Below are 12,565 nucleotides of genomic sequence, written 5' to 3' on the forward strand. Positions count from 1 at the left end.
ACGACCTTACTATTAATAGTGTAGGAATAATGTCACCTGTAACCATGCTTGTTTATCTTTGCTATGTTCCTGTTAATAAATTATTCGAATAAAGTTTGATTTCATTCTAATATGCTGTATTTTTTGCAATCTCTCTTAATTTAATAACCTATGGTCACACTCATAGGATATTAAGGGGGCATTAGTGGTACATATACCATCAGCTTGAAAAAATGAAATAGCATATGCGAAAAGCATACAAGTGTTTGGATATAACCAAATGCGCGAGCTAAGATAGTTTGGACATAACCAAACTATCAAAAACATACAAGTGTTTGGATATAACCAAACACGCAAGCTAAGAAAGTTTGGACATAACCAAATTATCAAAAGATAAAAGTGTTTGGATGTAACCAAATATGTGAACTGGATCAAGAATATAAGTGTATGGATTACAAACCACACACGACCTTAATAGGTTTGGAACAGACCAGCTAAATTAATCGACAGTAAGTTGGAACATAAACCCACTTCGCGTTAAGTCGAGATTGAGGCTGGAGTATCTTGCAAAATGATAGTTTCGACCTCATAACCTCAGGGAGCTACCCGAGGACGAGGAAAAGTAACTAAAATAGTAAGATATAACTAAACTACTTACGTTAGACACCATATAAGGACCTTCGGGTGCATGGTAAAAGTAATCTTTGACCTTGACAAATAACGAGATCGGATGCGGATATTTCGAGCAAACTATGCATGAATGCATTGACCCTCGGGCTTAAATCCACCATATGTTTGTATGAATAAATAGACATATAAGACACTTTAATATAAAATGCGTGAAAAATTTCGAGATAAGAAATGTAAAGCAAATATATTAAAGTAAATTCAAATATGGTATCATATATATCATAAAAAAAACAGCTATTTCACAAGATATAAATTGTCTTAGCCCCAGGGGCATAAAAAGCAAAAAATAAAAAATAAAAACTATTACAAAGTGTTCAAAGGGACGCAGCCCCGAGGCAAGATTTAGGAAGAAGGAGCATTCTCCTTGGCCTTCTCAACATCCTCCTTAGCTTTCTCTGTCTCCTCCCGAGCAGCCTCCTCCTCATCAAGCCGAGCTTGCCACTTGGCCACTAGATCTGCCTCGAAAGAGCCTAAGAAGCTGGTATCGAAATCGACATTACTGGCCCAAATCCTATACATGGCCAGGTCGACCACCCGATCCTTCTTCTCTTTAAACTCTGCACGGAGGCGGGACTTTTCGCCCTCCATAATCTCAAAAGTGGCAGCCTTCTCTTCCTCAAGCTTAGCATTGATCTTTTCAAGATCCACAACCCGGGCGTTCACCTTCTCAAGCTCCGCGAGTCAGGCATTTAGCTTCTCGAGCTCGGTTGTCTTGGCCTTTAGCTGTTCAGCTTCAGCCTCCATCTTTGCCTTTGTGGCCTTGAGCTCATCACTAAGCTTGAGTTGGAGATCCTTCGACTCCTGAGCATAAGACATGCTCGAATAGACCTCATTGTTCAACTTATAGTTAAGTTGAGCAGAGACAGCAAGAGTCTGACATGCAAAGAAATCAAATTATAACATGAACTAAATATAAATATAGCTAGCAACGAGATGAGAAAGGTTACCGCAGCAGTAAGCTCGATGCTCTTCTCATAAAGAGTGTTGCAGTCTCGAGCATTGTTCAAGAACTGCCAATGAGGGGCATCGAAGCTGCCAAAACTCTGGCCCACTCGAGACAGAATGTCTGAGCCAAGTGTAGCCCCGTGGGATCCAGCTGCATTATCAATTACATACTCATTGATGTGAGTAGAAATCGACAGCAAATGTGTTTTGGAGGCTGAGGGCTTTTTTGGAGGTGGGCCAAGCGCGGAGTGGGCCTGGATCAAAGGAGGAGTGGGAGGAATGGCTGTAGAGGATGCCTCGACCTAAGGAGTCGGATCCACAGCTAGGCTCGGAGCAACTGTAGCTGGTGGAGGAGGTGTCTTCTCAGTCCTCTTAAGGACCTTGGCAGGTCGATCTGACCTCCGCGACCCCCTCGAGCGCTTACTCCTTTGTGCTCCCTCGCCACTAGCGAGCACATTGTCTAGGTCGGAATCCATATCACCTACACAGTTACACAACATAATGAGATATTCCAAGACAAAACAAGTTAGCATGATGTAGACAGGCAAAGAATAAAAAGACAAGTAGAGAGAAACATAACTGGAACTCTCCCCCGAGCTCGTGCTCGGCGACCATGTAATTCCCCCATCTTCAAAGGAGGCGGGAGGAGTACCTTCCCTATAAGTGGAAGTTAACCTTGAAAGTTCTCTATAGTCATTGGTCCCGTATTGAACGGCTATTCTGTTCCATACCTCGTTCAGACTATACATAGTGTCATACTTCCCGAGCCAACTATCGAACCTATGTACTCTCTCATCTACCCAAGTCCATACATAAAAATGGTCCCTATCATCCTTGCACAATACTAATCTATCGGGTTTATGCTTAAGTAGTGAAGGAGACCACAAATCCGAGCTAAGGATGACCATACCTCTGTCACTCGAGCCCGAGCTCGAGGCTTCATCGTTGGCCTCGTTCCCCGATTGTGGGCTCCCACGGCGTCGAACTGGAGATGGAGGCTTAACATTTTGCCTCGGGGGGAGGCTGCCGATTGGGAGAGGCATAAGCTCCCACTGGGCGTATTTTTTGTTGGACCAGTCGAATGTTGACTGATCCTTCACCAAGAGGCCACAGGCTCGGAGTTTATCCTCATGAATAAGATAGGAGAGGGACCTCCTACCGTAGCGAAGCTGGAGCAGAGCCTCCTTATGCTCACTCATCTCCTTGGTGGGAGTGGGACGATGGTAGTTGGCTGGAAAAATGAACATGTCATGGTTAAGCGCAAGCTGAAACAAAAACTCGAGCACAAAAAGGAAGGAATTTTTTAGATACTTATGAATTCGTCTGAATTAATAGTATCTGGATGGAGCTAGGTCATATGTCCAGAAGAAAGCCTTCTTGAAGTCTGGAGGATGGTTGGGAAGATCCTCAAAGATCTTCTTCTCCTTTGGATAGTTCGAAAGGTAATAGAAGCCACCCCCTCCCCGAGCTCGGGAGGGATTGCTTTTCAGACAAAAGAGATACAAGATCTCCTTTGGCGAAGGTCCTTCCCACTTTAGCTCGTGGTAAAGCGACCTCAAGGCGGACAAAACCCTGTAAGAATTGGTATTGAGCTGGAAGGGAGCCAGCCCAACGAAATCCAAGAAGTCTTTAAAAAAGGACTTCAAAGGCAGTACAGCCCCTGCCTTCATATGTTCCTGGCTCCAAGCTACATACCTTAGCTTGCTGTCAGGATTCCCATCTCCCGAGGCGTGGCAACTTCGCTCGTGGGAGGCCGGAGCTTGACACCTCAGTGAGCCCGACAGTCTGATGTTGTGTAAGGCAAGGATGTCAGAGATCTGCCCAAATGATGAGATCGAGCTCCAATAATGCTCGGCCTCGAAAAATTCCCTCTTCAGGGTAGGCACGGAGGTTGGCTGTGAGGTAGAAGATTCCCCCATCAGCGAGAATTGAAGATCACCTGACTTGAAAGCAACTGTCACTTTGAGCATAGATTCGAGGGGGGTCGGTCTAGGCTCGGGGTCCGGATCTGGATAGATGGTGACCCTTAGTTTTTTCCTTTTTCCTTCTTTGACCTCGTCTATCTGATGTCAAAAGTGATCTCGGATGTCCTCGTGCTCACACCTCAATTCGTGCTCTCGAATCAAGCGCTGGTTCCGAGTGAAAGGAGACTCCAGGCTCAGAGTTACTGGTGAATAAGGAATCGCGTGCTTTGACCCCCACCACTTTCCCGAGTTCTGCGACATCTAGCAAGAGAGCAAAAGGGTGAGGGCCAAACGAACAAGAAATAATGAAAAAATGGGATGACCTAGGCTCGAATATTCGAGGCTGCAAGGAAAACTCAATCCAATGGACGAGGGCAGTCTCTCGGAGCGTGTATTCCACCGAAAGAAAGGAAGGTGGATTTATTTTTTGAAGATCCCAATATTTCAGGGAAAAAGTTGACGATTACCCAAAGAGTGGAATTTTTGGGAAACGTGCATTTTGCAAAACCCTAATTTTATACCCGATATCTTGGTGTACAAGATACGCCATTCAAAATTCAAAAAATTTAGTAAAAGAACCATATTTGGGTTTTCTACACATGAACTAGGTTTGGAACCCATGATATCAAACCTTAAGGCTAGTATGTACTGAAACAATCTAATGTGCAAAACTGGCAAGGGAAAAAATAGTATAGTAATGTAAACATGCATGAAAAATATATGGGCATACGAAGATATGAACATAAAACTTACACAATACGATCAGTGAAAACAGAGAGATTGATGATTGAATAAGAGGCTGCAAGAACTGGGGACGACAAATATACGGGCATCGAAGAGGTGCACGTTGTTCTGTTTTCGTGGCTTGGAGAACATGCAAGAACTAGGCAGTATTCTCTGGTTTTTCTCTTCTTTTCTCTTTGCAAAAACTCGAATGTGAAAATAAAATGGGGACGACGAATAGAGTCCTATTTATAAACCCATGGAAGTGTAAAAGGTCAGATTAATCTGGGCCATTGGCCAAATTCCGTATCAGATCAAACGGCCAGGGACCTGTGAGTTGATAGTATCATAAAGAATGGTAGGCGGATAGACGTGGGCAGGTTTGCAAGGTACTCAAGTACTTTGAGTGATCAATACCCGTTTGACGTGTGTCCACACTCGAGTGTTTTTTATGGTACAGTTTCCAATAGGACTAGTTCAAAATTTTCCTTCTGATAGGATTCGAACTGATACTTTTGAGGGGGCAAACTGTTACACCCAGATTTCGAGACCAGATGTTATGACCTCTAAAACTGGACTCGTCAAGTGTGAGCTCGAAATATATGAAATACATTATATGGTCCAGTTGTAAGATCCCGAAGTAAAATGAAGATCTCGAAGATGTGTAACCTCGAGATTCTTTCTGAGCTCGAAATGACATGACATTGGGATACATCCGTTATCGAGTGCCTTCGGATTGAGCAGCCCAAGATTGGGAAGTGCAGGCTCGAGTGTGATATCCTCGACAATATTTATCTGCTCCGAGCATGTCTTAGAGTAAGGTGGCAAGTTCGTAACGAGTCCATAAGTCTTGACAGTCACGATGCCGATCGCTGACCTCGAAGATCCGATGAGTCACCTGGGATAACCCGTTGTATGTGTACATATTTATTGTTGTAAAATCCCAATATTTAAGGGATACCATTTAGTTTGTTATTTATTCCCGGGTCTTCAGGGGACATTTACTTGTATATAGAAGATATAGCATTTAATGTTATTATTTGAATTGATATACAGAATATCTTCCTGAAATATATGGGAACGAACCCTCTAACCTTCCTGTTACACTCAGATTTTGAGCCTTGAGAATTATAATCTCGAAAGCTGGTTTCGTCAGGTGTGAGCTCGCAATATCTAGAATACATGTTTGCAACCTAGTCGCCGAACCTCAAAGCTGGGCAGCCTCGAAGTCCTTACAAGCTCGAAAGATAGAATATCGGAGTACGTCCATTGTCGGGTAACCTCGGATCAAGTGGTCCGAGCTTGCCTGAGTGTGAACTCGGGGTAAGGCGGCCTCGATGGTATTTACCCTTTCCAAGTTGATCTTGAGAAAATAATACAACTCGAAAGTCAATGCTGTCGATGTTGATTACTAACCTCGAATAGCTTGGTGAATCACTTGGAGAGACGCAGTCCGCATTTATAGTTGTTACTTCCCTATAATAAAGGTATATTTATTAGTCAGTTATACACCCCCTGGTCTTCAGGGGACGTTTCCTTGTATATAGGAGTTACAGGCTTTTAAAGCCATTAAATTTATTAATGTAAAGGATAACTTCCCAGAAACATGCGGGATAGTATCCTGAGACTTCCTCTATAAATAGAGAAGTCCTGTACCTTTGTAAGGGACCGAAATTTTGTGATCTTGAGAGAAACTCTGGAGAATTCACCTCTGAAGAATTTCCAGAAATTTCCTAAGTTCTAATAACAAAGACTCGTGGACTAGGCAGAGTTAACTGCTGAACCACATAAAAAATCCTCCTTGTTTTATTGTATTTTTCTTGCCATAATTATTTACTGTTTATGTGCTCTACATTTACTATTGACGAAAAACGGAATCAACAGTTTGGTGCTTTCATTGAGAGCCTTAAGCAGTGCGATCCCTGAACAAGTTATGGCCGCAAACAATCAAAACATTCTTGAAGAAAACTATCCAAGACGCCCTGGGAAGCAACCAATGGTAAACCCGGAAATTGAAGAGAGAAGCGAGTCCTCCGATTCTCGGGGACCACCAACACCTCCAAGGGATGAGGATATGTACTACAATCCTGAACGGTATGTTCCCATTGTGGAACTTGAAAACCGGTAGCTGAAACAACAATTGGCTGAAGCCAATAAGCGGAATGAGTTGGCTAGGTTAGCCGCAGAGGCTCAGGCGGCTCAGCCCCCACCTCCGCGTGAAAACCAAGCCCCTCCTCCGAGGGACGTGCATGTTCCTCCCCACAGGCCTCGTGGACGTCCACGAAAAAATGCTGCCACAAGGAGGCCAGAGCAACCTCCGGCACCAGCAGAGCCATCCGCTCCCTCGAGACCCCAGAGAAGTACTCGAGCTAGGGCTCCGGTTAATTCAACTGTGGAGGTACTAGCGGGAATTGGGAATAACCGAGCCCCTACAGAGGCTTGGACTCAAATCCCTGGTAACACGCAGAATGCAACTGACCCATCTCGAACAAACTCTGGGCCATCTAGGCCTCGAAATGGGTGGCAGCCAGCTTCACCCATACGCTTCCCGCCATCACCTATACGATACCCATCACCGCCTCGCAAGAGCGCTCATCCAGTTCGTGATGATGAGTAAAGACATGCGGGAAGGAGGCAAGGGAACATAGAAGCCTTCAGGGAGCGAAGAGGCGCCCAATCTACAAGGAGTCAGATGTCCCGGTCTCGCACTACAGAGACGAGGCAGCATGAAAGAGACCCATCTTGAAATAATCATGCGACGAGTCTTACCAGTGATGACTCAGGAGATACTAGATCAGTTAGTATGTATGATCGAGGTCGAAAGAATACTGGGAGCCGCAGGAATCGCTCCGACCTGCGGGAGCACTTGAATCAGAATCGGGGTAATATTAACCCGTCAAACCCGGACCTGAGGGATCACCTAAATGGGCGTAAAGATCCCCTGTGGATGCGCGAGCCTGGAATTGTGATCAATGACAACCAATTTCAGGCAAGGCCTCTAGCGGACCCGGTCCAGGAAAGAATTGATCAGTTGGAAAAGGCCTTCAGACTTTTGCAAAATGAGCAAGGCCGAGGTCGGCATGAGGATTCTGACGAGGAGCTTGAATCGTTCGCTCCCCATATTTCCAATACTCCGTTTCCTCAAGGATTTCGGATCCCTCATGTCCCAACTTTTGAGGGAAAGTCCGACCCGTACAGCCATCTGAGTACATTCAATACCATAATGAGAGCAAGTAACGTGGGTTACGAGCTCAGGTGTATGTTATTTCCTGCATCACTTATGGGACCAGCCAAGAGCTGGTTCGAGAAATATAAAAGACATTCAATCACTTCTTGGGATCAACTATCTAAGGACTTCAAGAACCAGTTCAGAGCCATGATGGGGGTCAAACCTGAGGCATCAACTCTGACTAATGTTCGGCAGCAGCCAGGTGAGACCCTAAAAAGTTACCTTACGAGGTTTAACTTAGAAGTTGCCCGAGCTCGAAATGTGGATGACAACGGTCATCTAATGGCTGTCCAAGCTAGAGTAATCCCAAGAAGCACTCTCTGGGACAACATGCAGAGAAAATCGGTGAGGTCCCTAACCGAGTTTAACAAACGAGCACAGAGGTTTGTCAATGTAGAGGAGGCGAGGTCGACACTGAATATGGCCTCCCTGCCCGTAACTACAATGATAAACATAAACTCTACCTCAACCTCGACAGATCCACCAGCCTCAAAGTCTGCTACAGAAAACCCTTCCAAGAGAAAGAAGAACGAAGGGAGTAACCCCGAGGCCGAAGGAGGAAAGAAAAAGAAGGGGGAAAGATATTTCTCCGTGTACAAAGTGTACCCCCAGCTCAACGAGTCTCGGGAGAACATATACCTGGCTAATGAAAACCAGGTCCCCTTCAGATGTCCAGACCCCATGAGAAATCAGAAGTCCAAGAGGGACTCCAGAAAATATTGTCGATTTCACAGAGACACCGGGCACACTACTGATGAGTCCCGACAGTTGAAGGACGAGATCGAAGGATTGATCTCGAGAGGCTACTTTAGGCAATATGTCAAAAACCAGAATACTAATCAGGCGTCTACAGGCCAGAGGGTAGCTGTGCCACAACCTGCACAAAACAACAATTCCCAAGCCACGGAAGAAGATAGGCCCCCTCCAATTGATGGAGAAGACGTGATAACCATCTCGGGAGGGTCGCATCTTGCGGGCATGGGCAGGAATGCCCAAAAAAGATATGTGAACGAGCTAAAAACTGGGGACGGGTCTCCTTATGAACCCGAACTTAGAGCTCCAAAAAGCCAAAAAATTGAATCTCAACCAATAACCTTTACTGAGGACAACGCGTCCCATGTTCAGTTTCCTCACCATGATCCACTGGTCATCACTCTCTAGCTGGAAAATAAGAGAGTTCACCGAGTTCTCATAGACAATGGGAGCTCAATAAACATTCTCTATAAGGCCACCTTAGAGAAAATGGGACTCGCCCGCGACCTGAAAGCATGTGCGACAACACTGTACGGATTTTCAGGAGAAGGGACCGCTTGCATGGGGTCCATCGAACTCCTCGTAACCTTGGGAGACTACCCAGTCTCAACAACCAAGATGATGGAGTTCGTGGTAGTAGACTTGCCTTCGGCCTACAACGTGCTGCTCGAAAGACCCGCCTTAGTAAGGCTGGGGGCAGTCTCGTCTGTAAGGCATCTGGCCATTAAGTTCCCTACTCCTAGTGGCATCGGGACGTTGAAGGGGGACCAGTTGGCTGGAAGGGAATGCTATAGTATCTCCCTAAGAGGAAAGAAACAGACGAGCGCACAGGCACTCATCATTATTCAAAATAAAGATGGGACGATCTTGGAGATAGATGAAGAAATCAACCCAAGGGTGGAGGAAAAAGCTGACCTCGAACCATTAGAAGAGCTCGAAGAAATCAAGCTCGAAGAGTCAGATCCTTCCAAAATGATAAAGGTCAGGAAACATCTCCAAGGAGGAAACTAAATAGCAATTAATTTGCTTCTTGAAGAGAAACCAGGATGTATTCGCGTGGTCACATTCGGACATGGTAGGAATAAGTCCGAACATAGCGAGCCACGCACTAAATATCGATAAAAGCTTCCCACCGAAGCAACAAAAGCGAAGACAACTGGATGACGACAGAAAAAAGGCACTGAAGGAGGAGGTCGACAAGTTAAAAGCAAACCGATTCATTAGGGATGCTTTTTACCCTAACTGGGTAGCCAATCCGGTGTTGGTCCCAAAGCCTAATGGGACGTGGTGAACCTGCATTGACTATTCAGACCTCAACAAGGCTTGTCCAAAGGACTGTTTTCCCTTACCGAGGATTGACCAACTTGTGGATGCCACGACAGGGCATGGACTGATGTCATTCATGGATGCCTATTCTAGATACAACCAGATTCCCATGCATTCCCCTGACCAGGAACATATGAGTTTTATAACAGACAAAGGACTATATTGTTACAACGTCATGTCATTCGGGCTCAAAAATGTTGGGGCCACATACCAGCGGCTCGTGAACATGATGTTTTCGGAGCAAATAGGGAACAACATGGAAGTTTATGTTGATGACATGCTAGTCAAGTCTCAACTTAACGATAACCATGTTGATGACCTCGAAGAATGTTTTTTCGTGCTCTGAAAGTATAACATGAAGCTTAATCCACAGAAATGCTCCTTTTGGCTATCATTCGGAAATTTCCTTGGTTTCATTGTAAACGCTCATGGGATAGAAGCTAACCCAGACAAGATCCAGGCACTGATCGACATGCCTTCACCTCGAAGACACAAAGATGTCCAAAGTTTGACTGACAGGATGGCGGCGCTAAGTAGGTTTATCTCGAAATCTACAGTACGTTGTCTTCTGTTTTTCAATCTATTGAGGGGAGGCAAGAAATTTGAATGGACGGAAGAGTGCGAGCTGGCCTTCTAGGAGCTTAAAAAGCACCTCGCAGAACCCCCCATCTTATCAAAACCTATTACGGGATAAGTGCTATACTTGTATCTTGCCACTACCGAACACTCAATAAGTGCAGTGCTCGTGCGAGAGGAAGAAAAGGTACAGAGGCCTGTATATTACATCAGTAAAAGATTACTGAGGGCAGAGTCGAGATACCCCTTGATGGAAAGGCTAGCTCTCAGCTTAATTCATTCATCTCGAAAACTTCGACCCTACTTTCAGGCGCACCCCATCCATGTATTAACTGATCAACCACTGAGGCAAGTCTTGTCTAAGCCAGAAGCGTTAGGCTGACTTCTTAAATGGGTGGTTGAACTCAGGCAATTCGAGATCACCTACCACCCAAGGACGACCATTAGGGCACAATCCTTGGCAGACTTTATAGTGGAATGTACTAGCATGACCAACGATGAAGTTATAACCCCGGCCCATGAGCTGTGGAAACTTTACGTCGATGGGTCATCTAATGAGAATGGGTCGGGGGCAGGGGTCATTTTGATTACTCCCGCAGGAAGCAGATTTCATTCTGCCTTGAGATTCGACTTCAACGCATCGAATAACGAGGCCGAATACGAGGCTTTACTAGCGGGACTCCGTATAGCCAAAGAGCTCAAAGCTAAAGCAATACATTGCTACAGCGACTCCCAGCTTGTGGTTAACCAAATTTTGGGAGAATACCAAGCTCGTGGCACGAAAATGGCAGCTTACTTAGAAAAGGCAAAGTCCGCATTAGAACATTTTGAGTTTTATGCTATCGAACAAGTCCCCCGAGAGCAAAACTCAAATGCAGATGCCTTAGCTCGGCTCGCTACTTCCACCGAGAATGATGAACTAAATGTTGTGCCAATAGAACATCTCTTGGCGCCTAGCATTAATGAGACGAAGTAGGAAGACGTGTGTATGATTGATTTCGAGCCTACTTGGATGACCCCGATAGTCGAATATCTCGAGACCGACGTCCTTCCGAAAGATCGAAACCAGGCTCGAAAGTTAATGTATCAAATTCCCCGTTACACCATTTTGGATGGAAGGTTGTATAGAAGGGGATATTCCATGCCATTACTTCGGTGTGTGACTCTTCCCGAAGCCAAGAAGATCATCGAAGAAATTCATGAAGGGTTATGTGGAGACCATACTAGGGGGCATAGATTGTCCAAGAAAATCATACGCCAAGGTTATTTCTGGCCTACCATCAAATCGGATTCTTTCGAATACGTAAAGAAGTGTGATAAGTGCCAACGGTTCGCCACAATTCCCCAAGCTCCACCATCCGAGCTGACCATGATGACTTCCCCATGGCCATTTGCGGTATGGGGAATCGACCTCATAGGCTCTCTCCCAACTGGCAAGGGCGGAGTGAAGTATGCTGTGGTTGTCGTAGATTACTTCACGAAGTGGACAGAAGCTGAACCGTTAGCAATAATAACCTCCAAAAAAGTCCTTGACTTCGTGGTAAAGAACATTGTATGCCGATATGGGATGCCGAGGAAAATTGTATCCTACAACGGAACCCAGTTCGATAGCGACTTATTCACCAACTTTTGCGAAAAAAATGGAATAATAAAGAGTTTTTCGTCAGTAGCTCATCCCCAGGCGAATGTCCAGGTCGAAGCTGTAAACAAAACTCTCAAGAGTTCGCTAAAGAAAAAGTTTGAGGAAGCAAAAGGAAGATGGCCCAAAGAATTTCCCCAAGTCCTATGGGGATATAGGACTACAACCTGAACATCAACAGGGCATAGCCTGTTCTCTCTGGCGTACGGTTGCGAGGCTATGTTTCCTGTTGAGGTCGAAATTCCTACAATTCGAACCCACGCTTATGACCAAAGCTCGAACCACACTCAGCTCGAAGAAACCTTAGACCTGATTGAAGAAAGAAGAAACAAAGCTCAGCTGTGAAACGTTGCATATCAACAGCGAGCTACCAGGTACTTCAACAAGAGGGTTCGAGATCGGAAATTCGGTGTGGGAGATCTGGTGCTAAGGCGTGTATTTTTGGCAACGCGAGATCCAGCAGCTGGCGTGCTCGGGCCAAATTGGGAAGGACCCTACCAGATAGAGTCAGTCATCCGATCCGGTGTCTACAAGCTAGCGAGATTGTATGGGAGCCTAATACCGCGAGCATGGAATGGCGAACACCTAAGACCTTACTATCAATAGTGTAGGAAGGATGTTGCCTGTAACCATGCTTGTCTATTTGTACTGTTTTGCCTACTTTTGGATTTTATCAAATAAAGAGTTATTTTGTCTGATATGATTTATTTTTGCAATCTCTCTTAATCTAATAACCTATGG

The sequence above is a fragment of the Humulus lupulus genome, chromosome 2, assembly GCF_963169125.1.
Source record: "Humulus lupulus chromosome 2, drHumLupu1.1, whole genome shotgun sequence".
NCBI classification, from domain to species: domain Eukaryota; kingdom Viridiplantae; phylum Streptophyta; class Magnoliopsida; order Rosales; family Cannabaceae; genus Humulus; species Humulus lupulus.